Source organism: Gopherus flavomarginatus, chromosome 5 (assembly GCF_025201925.1).
Source record: "Gopherus flavomarginatus isolate rGopFla2 chromosome 5, rGopFla2.mat.asm, whole genome shotgun sequence".
NCBI lineage: Eukaryota > Metazoa > Chordata > Testudines > Testudinidae > Gopherus > Gopherus flavomarginatus.
In genome coordinates this window covers 46,379,607-46,394,203 of record NC_066621.1, presented here as the reverse complement: position 1 = coordinate 46,394,203, position 14,597 = coordinate 46,379,607, and the positions used below count along the sequence as shown (strand labels likewise).

At 49.5% G+C, this 14,597-nt stretch overlaps 1 long non-coding RNA gene across 1 annotated transcript; it reads left to right on the top strand.

Moving 5' to 3' along the window:
• Positions 1-7,196: 7,196 nt before the first annotated feature.
• LOC127051117 (uncharacterized) lies at positions 7,197-13,153 on the top strand. The gene is made up of 4 exons (XR_007774398.1): positions 7,197-7,408; positions 7,997-8,289; positions 9,227-9,412; positions 11,856-13,153. It is a non-coding gene; the product is annotated as an uncharacterized LOC127051117 (long non-coding RNA).
• Positions 13,154-14,597: the final 1,444 nt, after the last annotated feature.

Genomic DNA, 14,597 nt, shown 5'->3' with positions numbered 1-14,597 from the left:
TAAAGCATTCCTGAAAACCGGTTGACGTCAATGGGACGACCCAGGCCCTTAAAACGAAACCTGAGCTTAAATGCTTTGCTGGATCAGGGCTTGAATGAGATGGACATTTTCAAGAAAGTTGTCCAGCCCATGCACATCAGCTCCCAGAGTCTTGGGTATCCTCTATGGCAAGAATAAGGCTAGACAAAGGAGGCTGTAACCTGGATTTCTCTAGGGACGCCAGGCCCTATCGTACATCAGGAAATTCCACAGAGAAGCCTAGGCCACCACACCACCGAACTTCGGATCCACATTGGGATTTTGCAACTCAGACCCACATCTACTTGAACAACTCAGACATTTCAGCCCCTGGCTTATTCCTATTGGGTCTCGTTACAGGAAGTGCATATGTCAGTGTTAAAAGAAGTCCCTTCTTGTTGTGAAGAATTTAAGAATAGACCCATCTTATTAATGAATGAACCGATACACAAAGTCATCTCGTTGCCAGATCCAAGCAGGCAGCTTGCAAAAGCAGAACGCCCCTGCCCTAGCTTTTGGGTGTGTTTATACTGCAACTGGGAGAGTCTCCCAGTGTAGGCAGACAGACTCATGCTAGCAGGGCTGGAGCATCCACGGAAAAAAATTAGTGGGTGCTTAGCACCCACCAGCAGCCAGCTGCCCCCCCTCCTCCGCTCCACCGGCAGCCCTGATCAACTCCTCTCCTTCTCTCACAGTGCCTCCCACTCACCACGATCAGCTGTTCCACAGCGTGCAGGAGGCGCTGGGAGGGGGAGGAGCAGGTATGGGGTGTGCTTGGGGAAGAGGGCAAAACTGGGTCGGAAGAGGTGCGGCAGGGGCAGAGCGGGGGGCAGGAAGAGCAGAGGTGGGTGCATGGGGCTGAGCAGCCCCGGGGAAAGGAAGAAGCCAATAGCTGTGCATTCAGTGTGCTAAAATTAGCAGTGTGGACATTCTAGCTCAGGCTCTCAAGCTCACCTGACCCACTTCTAAGCTTCAGAGCCTGAGATGTCCACATTGCTACTTTTTAGCTCAGTAACTCAAGCCCTGCTAGCAGGAGTCTGTCTACTGGGGCTGAGCAGCTCATAGCAGGCTACAGTGTAGACATACCCTTCTTTGAGGCCAGCCAGCCAGGCCTGATCAGTTTCACATTCTCAGTTTATACGTAGTGAGAATTGTGTCTGGGCACAAGATCCTGCAGATGGCTTAGTTCAGCAGTTCCCGAGACCCAAGTTCATGCTTGAAGCAAAATGAAGAGCCTGTTATTTCAAATAAATACAGCAGAGGGTGCTGGTTTTGTCTTCCACAGCGCTTGTTACAGATACAAGTAGGATACGGGGCAGTAAGAGCTAATGAAGGACGGGACCTGGTGAGTGCGCTGTACATGAACGACCCCTCTGTTGGGAAGTCAGTCATTTGAAAGCTCTAGACTGAATGGTAATGCTGCAGAGCTGCTTAATTTTGCATTAGCCACACTTACTTATTTTCACATGCTGGGTGACTTGCTGCCAAAACGTGGAAACTCTCGAGTGAACAAAGCCCAACAAAGAAGAGAGTCAGCAGAAGCTCCTGCAACCTCTCTCTAAGGGTATGGCTACAGTATAGAATTAGGTCAATTTTATTGAAGTTGATTTTTAGAAATCGATTTTATACAGTTGATTGCTTTTGTCCCCACTAAGCACGTTAAGTCAGCAGAGTGTGTCCTCAATACTGCAGCTAGCATTGACTTACGGAGCAGTGCACTGTGGGTAGCTATCCCACAGTCTCCGCCACCCATTGGAATTCAGGGTTAAGCTCCCACTGCCTGATGGGGTAAAAACATTGTTGTGGGTAGTTTTGGGTACATGTTGTCAGTCACCCCTTCCTCCATGAAAGTAACAGCAGACAATTGTTTTGTGCCTTTTTTCCTTGGTTACCCGTGCAGATGTCATACCACAGAAAGCATGAGCAACAGCAGAATGGTAGTAGAGTGTGCCTTTGGACTTTTAAAAGCTCGCTGGCGCTGTTGGTCTGATTTCAGCACAACCACCATTCCCATTGTTATTGCTGCTTGCTGTGTGCTCCATAATATCTGTGAGAGTAAGGGGGAGACGTTTATGGTGGGGTGAGAGGTTGTGGCAAATCACCTGGCATCTGATTTTGAGCAGCCAGACACCAGGGTGATTAGAAGAGCGCAGCAAGGTGCGCTGCACATCAGAGAGGCTTTGAAAGCTAGTTTCATGACTGGCTAGGCTTCAATGTGACAGTTGTGTGTTTCTTCTTGATGCAAACCCACCCCCTTTGTTGATTTTAATTCCCTGTAAGCCAACCACCCTCCCAGCTTTGAAATAAAGTAACTATTGATTTGAAACCATGCACTTTCTTTATTAATTAAAAAAAATGAGAGAACGGACATGGTAGTCTGGGTGGGGTAGGGGAGGAGGGAAGGACGAGGCCACATTGCTTATTGTAGCCACACTAAAAATCAAACTGAATGACAGCCTTCTGTTGCTTGGGCCATCCTCTGGAATGGAGTGGCTGGGTGCCCAGAGCCTCCCCCCCCTGCATTCTTGGGCATCTGGGCGAGGAAGCTATGGAGTATGGGAAGGTGGTTATACAGTGGATGCAGTAGGGGGTTGTGCTCTTGGTGGCTTTCCTGCAGCTCCAACAGATGCTTCATCATGTCTGTTTGCTCCCCCATTAGCCTCAGCATCACATCCTGACTCTGCTTTTCATGCTCACTTAATTCTTTCCTGGCCTCTGACACTGAATGCCTCCATGAATTAAGCTGTGCCCTATCAGTGCAGGAGGACTGCATGAGCTCAGAAAACATGCAATCACAAGTGTGGTTTTTTCACTTTCTAACCTGCGATAACCTCAGGGATGGAGATGATAGGTGGAGCGTAGAAACATTCTATGATCTACGATTCTGGGGGGACTGCATGGTCACCTGGGCTGCTGAATACTGCTGAGCTCGCCATGCTGAACAAACAGGAAATTAAATCCAAAAGTTCCTAGGGCTTTTCCTGTGTACCTGGCTAGTGCAGTGGAGTTGAAAGTGCTGTCCAGAGTGGTCACACTGGAGCACTCTGGGATAGCTCCTGGAGGCCAAAACCTTCAATTTGCATCCACACTACCTCAAATGCAACCCAGCAAGTTCGATTTTAGCGCTACTCCCCTTGCCGGGGAGGAGCTCAGAAGTCGATTTTAAGAGCCCTTTAGGTCGACAGAATGGGGTTGCTTGTGTAGACACATTCATTGTAAAATTGATCTAATACAGCTAAATTCGACCTAACCTCTTTGTGTAGGCCAGGGCTTAGTCAGCCCCACTGAGACTCTATAAAAGTGCTAACTGTGAAGAGGAATTTCATGGCTCAAACACCTAGCATGGAAGTCAAGCAGACAATAGATGCCATTCATTGCCACAGCACGTCATGACACGCAGAGGGATATTGCAGCAAGCCCTGAAAGTAGAATGAGCCCTTGCTGTGACCCAGATGACCTCAGCCAGACTTACGTTGGAGAGGAACTATGTACACATTTGCAGGACAGGAATGGAGGGTGGTAGGTCAGAGGGGCACCAGTGGCAATGGAAGGAAAAGGGCAGAAGTCTCCCAACACTGAAATGCAATGTCAGGGGGGGATCCCCCCTACCCCAAAAGCCTGGCATCAGCATGTAACCATCACCTCAGAGCTTTTTTTTTTTTTTATATGTCTGCTGTGCAGGTCTGTTTCCCCAGCATCTAAATTGACCAGTCAGTAAAACAAACACCTCAAGCTGTACAAGCCAAGGCTGCCTGAGTTTCAGTGTCCAGTTACAATAGCACAGACAGCAAACACCTGGAGCAAGAGACTATTCAGACACCTGGGACTGATTCAGGAGGTGCAAACCCCTGCAACTGCAAGGGATGCTGCACCTGAGTGGGGAGGAGGGGAAAGGGCAGGGGATATTTGCACAAGCACAATTTACTAAGAGTTAAAGGCAAACGAATATGGCCTCATGATTCTACTCTGTGGTTCAGCCAGCAGTTCCCCCTTTACCAGGTGTGGGGGTTCCTATGGGAGAGAGTAAGTGGTTTGAGCATTGGCCTGCTAAACCCAGGGTTGAGTTCAATCCTTGAGGAGGCCATTTAGGGAACTGGGGTAAAATTCTGTCTGGGGATTAGTCCTGCTTTGAGCAAGGGGTTGGATTAGATGACCTCCTGAGGTCCCTTCCAACCCTAATATTCTATGATTACTAGAAGGCCCCTTCACACTGCTCTAGAAGCATAAGTTCACAGCCACTTTATGGTCCCTTTCCATTGCTAAAGCATTATGAAGGGGTCCTCTTAGGGTATGTCCATGCAGCAGCTGTGAGGTATTTCCCAGCTCAGGTATGTACATGAACACACCCCCCTCTGCTTGAGCTAGCAACTAAAAACAGTAGTGTGGCTGCAGCCACAGGGCCTAGCCGCCCAGGTACGTACCCCAGGGGTCAGGCAGGATTATACTCAGATAGCGAGCCCATGCCACCGCAGCCCCATTGCTATTCTCTGGCACAAATTCAATTGAGCTGGTACACGTAGCCGAGCTGTGACTCTCACCTCCCAGCTGCTGCATAGCTGTACCCTTAGTGTGAGCAAGAATGCTCTCTGGTGGAGATGCGGTTTTGAGATATCTTCCTGGGAGGTTTGTACTGATGGAAGCCATGATACAGTGGAGAAAGTAGTTAGGTTGTGAGCTAAGAGTCCAACGAGAAACTGCCACCCGTTGTCTGTAGCAGGAGAACTTCACACTTCTGCAAAGCTATGACAGAGCAACACAGGAATGAGCCCAGCCGCCGCCAAACAGGGTCACTCTGACCCTCACACTAAGTTTTAGTTCCTCATTACTCTGCTATTGTGTTCTGTAAATCTTTGCACTGTTCATTTGGTTCCCGTGAAACCACTCTTTACCAAGTCTCAGGAGTAGCCGTGTTAGTCTGTATCCCTGTCACTCTATACCAGTTTGCTTCAGAGTCATTGTGGAGCCTAGCTCCTGCCAGGGGGAAAGCAGTTGCCCTGATCCCAGGGGGTGTTATGGCAGAGAGTATGGCACTGCAGAGGTCTGCACCCCTAAAACCCCTGTTGATTGTCACTAGGACTCTGAGATAGCCAGGGGGCTAAGTTGTGGATGGACTCAGGCTAAGTCCCACCTGATCTAGACCCCTTCCAGGGTAACAAAAGTACAAATGAAAGTCCCAAAATGAGAGGCTAGGACCATTCCTCAGCTTGTCCTTCACATTCCCTCTTCAGTCCCACCCTGAACACACAACAGCCCTTACATCAGACTTGCATACCACTTCCTCAGGGCTGGTAGGGGAATAGGCCCACCCTCTGCTCCAGGCCAGGGACCCTGTATTAAGCAGTTAGGCCTACTCCTTCAGATACACAGCCATTTCCCTGGACCACTTTCTACCCCTAAGCCTCTTTGTGCTGCTTCCTCACAGCCTCTCCCCTAGCTCCACCCACCTTCTGTGGAAGGCCAGTCCCTCTGGAGCACCTCTCTCTAGCTTCCTGGTACCCGCCATGGCATGCAACTCCATCCTAGTGACCTTCTTCAACCAATAGAACCTCTCTACAGCCTCACCGCAGTCTCCCTCTTCATGTAGGCTGTCCTGACTTTCACAGCTGAGATCACTAATTATAATTAAGCTGCCAAATCAGAACCAGCTGCAGGATAGCTGCTAGGCCACAGGCCAGGGTGAGTCTGACTCCATATAAAGGGACAAGGTGGGCAACAATATTTCTTTGATTAGACCCACTTCTGTTGGTGTGTGAGACAAGCTTTCAAGCCACACAGAGCTCTTCTTGTCTCTCTCAGCAGCAGAAGTGGATCCAATCAAACATATGACCTTGACTACCTTGTTGCTTTAATATTCTGGGACTGACATGGCTACACCAACATTTCCTTTAAAAGAGTCAGCCAGCCTGGTAAAAGAAGGCAGAAAGGACCTCCTGGGGAACCCCTATTCATTTTAGGCCCAATCCAAAGCCCACTGAAATCTATGGAAAGATTCCCAGGGTAGTGTTGCCCACTCTTGTGATTTTTATCGCAAGTCTCATTATATTTTGTGTGTTTCCTTAAAGTCCTAGCTTCTGGAGTCACATGATTAAGGGAGAATGCCAACTTTAATTAAAAAAAAAAATTCTAGTCTTGGTGGTTGCAGAGGAAAGCTTAGAAATGTAACCAAAGTGCACCCTAAGTGCTAAACAACTCCCCCCCCATTTTTTTTTAAATCATGATTTTGGGTGGTGGGGGCACGGGTGGGTTGACTCATGTTGTTTTAAGGCTAGGGGTTGGTAACACTGCACTGACTTAGACCAGGTTTGGTTCAGCTCCTTAAAATACTAGCTCTATCTGTCAAGGCATTTTAAGCAGTATCACAAAATGAAGCTCTCCTATGGAGAAAACAAGGGTGGTTCAGAAGACTGAGGCAACTGTGCAAAATTACTCTTTTGAGAGAGGCAAAGAAAACCTGCTTCATTTCCCATCCTCATCTTGGTAAAGGAAAGGTAGATTGATTCTGTGCCTGGACTGGTAAATTCTGGGCAATTATGCAAGGTTGGGCTAAGGGAATTCCAAATATGTGATACTCTCCTTTCACAAGAGTGTATCAAAGCAGGAAGGGGGAAGAGTTCAGGACTTGTAGATTTTCAGGGCCATTGGGGACATTCTCAAAAGGTGCCTAGAGAGATGTAGGGGCACTAGTCCGATTGCCTTTCAATGGGACTGGTGCTTCTAAATCCCTTAGGCACTTTGGAAAAGTCCACCCCATATCCTCCCCCTCTCCCCCACCATCAGTGCACATGAAGAGGGGTGGGGCAGTGGTGGCTTTTCACTGTCCTTTGGCACCATCCAAGGCCCTGATTCTAGGGTTAGCCAGGGACCTGGTTCTCAGTGTTGCTCTAACCTAGGCCATCTGGAAGGGCTGTTTCCCCTGGTTTTGCCAGAGGGTGATGTGCTTTAGCTACGCCCCCTCCAGCCCCAGGAAACCCCCTCTATTGCAGTGGGGACTGGAGGGCAGGGCCGGTTCCAGGTACCAGCCCAGCAGCTCGTGCTTGAGGCAGCAGATTCTAGGGGGCAGCATTCCCTCCAAACCTAGGGCAGCACGGCCGCCTTTCTTGTTTTTGTTTGTTTGCTGCTCTGGCCGCCCTGTAGGGGGCAGCGGCGCAGAGTTGGGGAGCGCCCTGCAGCAAACTCGGCAGGGCAGCCCACGTCCTTCCCTCCCCGCCCACCGGAGCGGCGTGGAGCCCTCCTGGCAGGCAGCGTGGCAGTCGGGGGGTGCATGGTGAGCACCCCGCTGAAGCGCTGGCTGCCCCCTTCTCTCTCTCCCCGCCGCTCCCTCCCCTCCACTAGATCGGGCACGCACTCTGCAGCACAGGGAGTGCCTCTGCACCCTGGCTCCGGCCGCCCTGTACGGTTTTTTCTTTTGTTTTTTTCCCTGCTTTGCCAGCCGCGCCGTTTTTGTTTTGTTCTCCCCCTCCAGCTTTGCTGCTTTAGCTGCACCGTGTTCCCCGCCCCCGCCCGCTTTGCCGCTCCAGCCGCACCGTTTTTTTGTTTGTTCCCGCCCCCTTGCTGTGCTGCTCTGGCCGTGCTGTGTTTCCCCACCCCCCCTGCCCGCTTTGCCACTCAGGCCACGCCGTGTTCTTTTTTTTTTTTTTTTTTTTCCCCTGCTTTGCTGCTCCGGCCACCTCCCCTCCCCTTTTTTTTTTTGCTTGGGGCAGCAAAAAAGCCAGAGCCAGCCCTGCTGGAGGGGGAGTCAGGATCAGGTAGCACAGAACTAGTTAATCTGGTCTCAGAGCATTCAGGGATTCCCGCTAAGCACTGGGAATTCCGGTTGCCTGGTTAGGGCAGTTTCCAGAGTACAAAAACATCATATTTGAGGGCTTGGGATCTGGTCCTAAGCATTTTGCAGGGAGAATATCTCTGCCAAAACAATTTTCCAGGCATTTGGTCCCTTCATCCTAAACCTCTCTTTGCAACTGTCATTTCTCTGGCTTAGGTTTTATTGCCAAATAAGATCTCCTCTGCCAGGAAAGTACAAACAAGAAGACAGAAGGATTGGTTGAGGGTCAGTGACATTAGGAGCATGGAATATCGTAACAGGAAGCTAGCAGTATCATAGAGTCACAGGCAGAGTTTCAGACCAAAAGGGCCTACCAGATCGCCTACTCTGACCTTCTGTATATTGATCACCTCGCACTCACATGCTAAACCCAAAAACCGGAATTGGCCAATGTTACCAAAACACCCAATGGCCAGGAAGAAATTTTAGCTCCTGCTTGAACAATTGTGGTAAGATATCCTCCTATTAGTTGCCTTCCCCACTTCCCTGCCTCCTGGGGAAGAGCAGCCAATCAGAATGCTGCAGGGGGCAGGCAGAGCTCTCCCCCCATCCCCTCCCTGCAAAACTCCATCCCCTGAAATGATGGAAGAGAAGGAGCAGCCGTCACATGATGGGAGGGGGGGAGCATAAAGAACTCCACACCTCAGAGTGGCTCTGCTCCCCCTGTCCCTCCTGTGAAGTGAGTCATCACCTCTACTCTTCCACCCTCCCCTCCCCATCCCTGCAACACCACATCTGGGTGAGAAGAAGTGAAGGACTCCTGGGGGGCTTTCCCAGGTCTGGGGATGGGGGTGGGGGAAATGCAAGAGGAGTGGAGATGCTCTGGGGGTAGAATTGATGTGAGGGTTGGGGAGGCATAATTAATTGCTGGGGTGGGGGATGGGCAGATGTGGGGCACAGGCTTAATCAGAATTTGGGGGGTTGGGAAGAAGCTGGAAACACCACAGTATTTCAAACAGATGTGTGTAATTTGGTTTCAGCTGGGGCTCCCAGCAAGAGCTTCTGTAGTACGGCCAAAGTCCCGAATTCATAGAGTACATCGAGCGTTGGCAACACTCAGCCACATGAGAGGAAGGGAGTTCACAACTCAGAAGACAGACCCCCAAAAAACACAAAAATCTGATGGATTTTGCTGCTGACTCGCGATTTTTGAACTTCTGAAGTTGGCAACACTGAGCCAGTCACATTAACTATGGAGAGATGGTTCTCTCTCCCCGATGAGGCAATTCAGAAGTGCGAGGGATTCCCCTTGTTACGGCCTTAGCCTAAACACAGATGAAGAAACTGTGGAAGTGGTTTCTACCAGGGCCAGAGTCTGAACAGAGAGAAGCACTTCACAGGAGACCAAACTTTAAATATAAAAAACCTCCCTCCATCAAATTTCAGGGGTTCTGGTGGTTTAACCAAAACAACAACCGGAGCAAAGGTCTCTGTAAAGCAGGAGGAAAGAATGCAGCAGCCAGTCGGCAAACTTCCAAAACTGCCAACAAACTGTCAGTTGAATTGACCAAGAAGCAAAGTGTCCATGCTATTGCCCCCAGAAGCACTAGTGCTGATTCCGCTGAACTCCAGGTAGCCCTGATGGGAATTTTCTTTCTAAAATACCCTGGTGTAAACAAGGTGAGAGATGTAGGCAGGGCTGTAGCAATGTTTGCTGAGCGGGGATTGCACAGTGAAAAAAATAACCATGTGTGAGCGGGGGAATTTGTGTGTGTGTGGTAAATGACTGCATGGAGTCCTGCCTCCCTTTGTCTGAATGACAGCTGATGCCTTCAGCATTTCAGAGACTCTCCATGTGCCCTGGACCTTGCATCATGGGGCAGTCTGAGCTGTGTGTGATGCGAACCCCAGGGCACAGAGAGAACAGCTGAAAGGCTTCTGCTGCCATTCAGACAAGCTGTTGGAGGGGATTGAGCCTGTTTATTTGCTGCCAGGGAGCAGAGCTGCAGCCGAAACAGGTCCACTTTGTAAGTGGGAAGTTTTCTGTGATCTGTTTTTGGAAGTCTACTTATGAGCTCACTTCACTGATGCTGGGGCAAGGAGGTATAAGTTACACCAGCTGGGCCCTCTAGGCTCCATGTGGATGGGTGGACACCATTTGTAAACAGGGGTGTCACTCCACCTGTCCCACACTGGAGTTTCCACTACGTAGGGGCACCGTTAATATTGGCTCCATAGCAGCCACAGCAGGTTGGGCTACACTGAATTAGTGCTTATCCTGGCTGCAGCCCCCCTTAGCGAGCACTGCCTCCTCTTTGGGCTACACAGGTCTCATACAGCTGTATGATTCAGGTCTCATAGGCTCCCCTGGTAGAGATGATGCAGCCACTTACTATCACTGCAGTCTCCCTTCTGGCAAACCTTCTGTCTCAGGGATCCAGTTAATGCCAGCTTCCCGGGGAGCACATTGGCCCTTTAAAATACAGGGGGATGTATTGTTGCCAAGACATTCTCGGTCTCATTTGCTTACACTTGTTGGAGTCAGGTGTACTCGGCATAGTCTCTCCCGAGTTCCAGGCAGCATTTCAGAGACAGGGAGCTAGCCAACTTCTCAGTGCCGATCTGCAGCCAGGAGGAATGGAGTGTAGCTCAGAGGGTGACCCCCAAGCATAGCATTAGACTGGTAAGTACTCATGGAAACTGAAGCACAATGCCGTAGTTATATCTGTGCCTCAGAGGAAGCTTGAAACTGAAAAGGGGGAAGCCCCAAATCAGGAGAGTAAGAATTCAGAGAGTTACTTTTAGAACATAGTGCTGAACAGGGGATGCTCCCCACCCCCGACTACCAGTGCCATGTTGGTACAGTTCCTGGGCAGAAAGAACTCTGCCGCATTCTCTTTCATGAGAAGAATAATGACCCAGGGTCACAGCCCTGATCATCTCTTCCAAAGGTTCTGGCTTTGTTCTAAGAGCTAATTCCTCACATAGCACAAGTCAGCGAAGTTCCTCTGGATCTAGCCCCCCCCCGCGCACAGCAGAGATAGGCCCAAGCCACAACATTCAGATTTGGATGCAAATCCTCCAGGGAGTGGGGTTGTTTGGATCTGAGAGGGTGGGTTGTGTTGGCCTCATTTCTAGTGCATATTTTGTTGGCATGGTGAAGAAGCTGAGAGACACATTCTTCTAAAGGAGAAACTATTTCCTCAAACTATTGGAAGCTGTAAGAGAAACATCCCTGTCCCCACTCAAAAACCAGGAAGAATAACTGTATAAATTCAAGGAGAAGAGTAGAGATGGCAAAAGTGGCCTTGTTCCCCCATTGCGATGCTATTGAAGTCAATGGGAATCACTCATATCCTGCTGCCAAAGAATCAGGACCCAGAGCTGGGCAGGAATTTTGGCAATTTTTTTTTATTTTTGGGTGGTGTTGGGAGGGGTGTGTGGAAGATGCCGATTTGTCAAAAACAAAACATTTCATGGGAACATCTCTGTTTTGGTGAAGCTTTCTGAGAACCAGGGTGGAATTTCAGGAGTGAGGCACTCCAGAATAATCAGCAGCCTGACGGTTAGGGCACTCACCTAGGATGTGGGCAGGGCCGGCTCTAGCAATTTCGCCGTCCCAAGCACGGCGGCTTGCCGTGGGGGGCTCTCTCCCGCTCGCTGGTCCCACGGCTCCAGTGGACCTGCTGCAGGCGTGTCTGCAGGAGGTCCACAGGAGCAGCAGACAGTCCGCAGCCGCACCTGCGGCAGCTCCACCGGAGCTGCCTGCAGCCCTCCCAGCAACTGGCAGAGCGCCCCCCGCGGCGTGCCGCCCCAAGCATGCGCTTGGCGCGCTGTGGCCTGGAGCCGGCCCTGGATGTGGGAGAGGGAGACCCAGCTTCAAGTCCCTGTTCCAAATCAGGCACAGCAGGGACCTAAACCTGGGGGTTGGCTCATCTGGGGTTGAGGCTCACTCTCTCATGATCAAATTTTTCATGACAATTTTCCAATGGTCTCATTTTTGTATTGCAAAACCAGATTTCAAAACACCCCCGCCCCCTCTTCTTTTTGACAAAATGGAGTTCTTGTTTTCCAGCCAGCCATAATCAGAACCCAGAAATGGACAGCAATACAAAAGTCAGCAAACACAGTGCATTGCATTTCACTACTACCACAAAACTGGGAAATAGATACTTGGAGCCAGATTGTCATCAGGCATGAATGGGCATAGCACCAGTCACCTCAACGGAGCCACATGTATTTACATGAGATGAGGATTGAGTGTCTCTCCAGAGCAGTGTGGCCTAGTGGATAGCACATTAGACTTATGCCTCAGAAGACCTGGACTGTACTCCTGGTTCTACTGTGAGAGGTAGATGTTATCGTCACGCCCTCCACAAACTGACTTTACTAGTACCTGAGCATCTTGTCATGTCAATAAAGTGACTCAAGTTTAAAACTATGCACCTTATCACTGAGACATACCCAGCAGTCATTTAATTTCCTCTCCTTTTCTGGCCCTCCTTATGGTTTAATCTTGTGAGCAACATTAACACGGAGGGGTAATTGAAACTGGCCTGATAAGGATATTTACTTCTGCATTTTATCTCTGAAGAAACAGCAAATAAAGAGTCGAGTCAGGATAAGAGGACGATGCAGATCAGAAACATTAAAGCACAGAGAAGCGGAGTGTCAGCCTGAAGTCTCACACAGCACATCAGCAGAGGAGTCAGGCATCAAGCTTAGTCCTCGTGAGGCCTGGGCCAGCGCCCTGAACCACTGGACTATGTTACCTCTATAGCCCACCACAAAAGGACTCAAAACCTTCAATCTTCTGATCAAAAGCTTGTTATATTGAAAATGGTATTAAAATTGTGATCAGTCACTTGAAATTTCAGAGGGTTTCCTGGTCCTGCTTGCAGCCTACGGGGCTCAGTAGGGAAGTGTGCAATCTAGGCCCAACAGCAGGGAGTCTGCATATGGACAGCCTCGAGTCAGGTGGGGTGAAGTGTGCCTCTTTTAGGGAGCAGCCTGTTCTCTCTTTGTTTTGGGGTTCTTGTGTGTCATCATTATGATTCTCAGAAAAATTTCTGTTACAGTGCAACTTTCCAGCAAGAGTTTTTATCTAACGTCTTTTGTGTGCCATGAACATAACAAAGCCAAGTGAGTTATGCAGTAGGCTATGTTGTCATTTCATGTATTTCTCTCTCCTCCTAAGCTCCATCCTCTTCAAAAGTCCCTGCTGCTACAACTTTGGCCATGCAGCCCCAAAGGAAGAAGCCTATCAAACATCTGTTCTCCAAATCAGGAAGAACTTGCCCTAGAAGAGCTGTGTGTGAAGGCTTGCCTACCTTGTGACCGCATCAACTGGACCTGCTGAAACATATGTCATTAAGGAGCTGGTTTTGCAACATGTTAAAGATTTTTAATAAATAGCAAGTCAAAAGCTGTCGACACTTTCATTTCCAGTTTATTTCAGGAGTTTCAAATGCTCCCCGTACAGTTTTGGGGATGGAAGAAGGGGTCCAGACGTGTTTCCTGAAGGTAGAACAGCATTAGAGTGCTTTTGCCTTATCTCAAGCAGCCATACCACCTTGGAATGAGCTCTCACTGCCAAATCCCATGAGATATACTGATCCTCCAGCCCTCATCAGTAGTTTGATGGGAGATCTCTAAGGAAAACCCAGTGTGCTGCAGCAAGTGCCCTTAGCTGAGTCAGAAGTGAGCAGATGCTGGGTTGCTGGAGCTGCCATCTTTCAGATGAGATATATGTAACCCTTCTGTCAGGTGGAGCTAGCAGCAACCAGGGCTGGGTTCAGTATCTTAGGGTTCTTTTTCAACAGTGCAACACAGAACTTGCTTGAGTCCCCACCCAGTAATCTGGGAAAATTACACATCACCCCGGGCGCCTCTGAAAGGCAATACTTCCCCACTTGCAAGCACAGATTCTGAGTGCAGAAAAGAAACTTTTAATGAAAGGAGGGAAGTTGATTAATTAGGGAAAATGCCACAAGCAGGATTCAGAATCATAAAACTGAGTAGGATACTCACCCCAGAGTGAGTGGGACAGTGCTTTCTGCCTCAGGTTCTTGAGTTCTACAACCAGAATTTCCTTTTCTGTGCCCCTCTCTGCTCACTCACCATATGCCACTCACAGGGGTTGTCCTTGGTCAGTGAGGACCCAAGGTTCAGAGATGGATCTGGGGAAGAAGGCACCTTGCTTGCTCTGCCATCTGAGCACTTCCTCCACTGGCCACCCTGCTAGCCAATCGCTCCACTCTGCTGGCTGCCCCACCAGCTGCTAGTTCTGCTCCACTGGTCACCTTCTGCCATCTGCCTTTCTGCCGTGATTCCCACCACAAGTGATTGTCAGCTCTTTTAAGCACTTAAAATAACAAAAGGCTCCTAATGGAGCCCAGTTAGCTCTATCTTTGAACAGTGGGGAGGAACAGGTTAAACCAGACCCAAGTCCCTTAGGGAGAGTCCACCCCTCCTGGCTGGGACCCTTGTCCCCATCCCTCTCTGCTTTCATAGAGGTCTGGCATTTGAGCTCCTGGCTTAAGGAGGTTATTTCATCTGAGGATGACCTCCTCGTTTGGGACAGGTTGAGCACAGTTCTGCTCCTCTTTACTCAGACAATAAAGACAACAACATTGATAACATTTCACTACCCCTGCATTCAGTGCTAAAGTGATTTGTAACCCAACACCAACCAAAGCTGATCACTTGGAGCTACACAGCTTCCGTCTGCTGGATATCTACTCAGAGTAGGTGTGTTCATGTACATACAGTTTGCTCCTGAAGTCTCGTTCCCTCCCCAACTAGCTGTCAGGGGAGA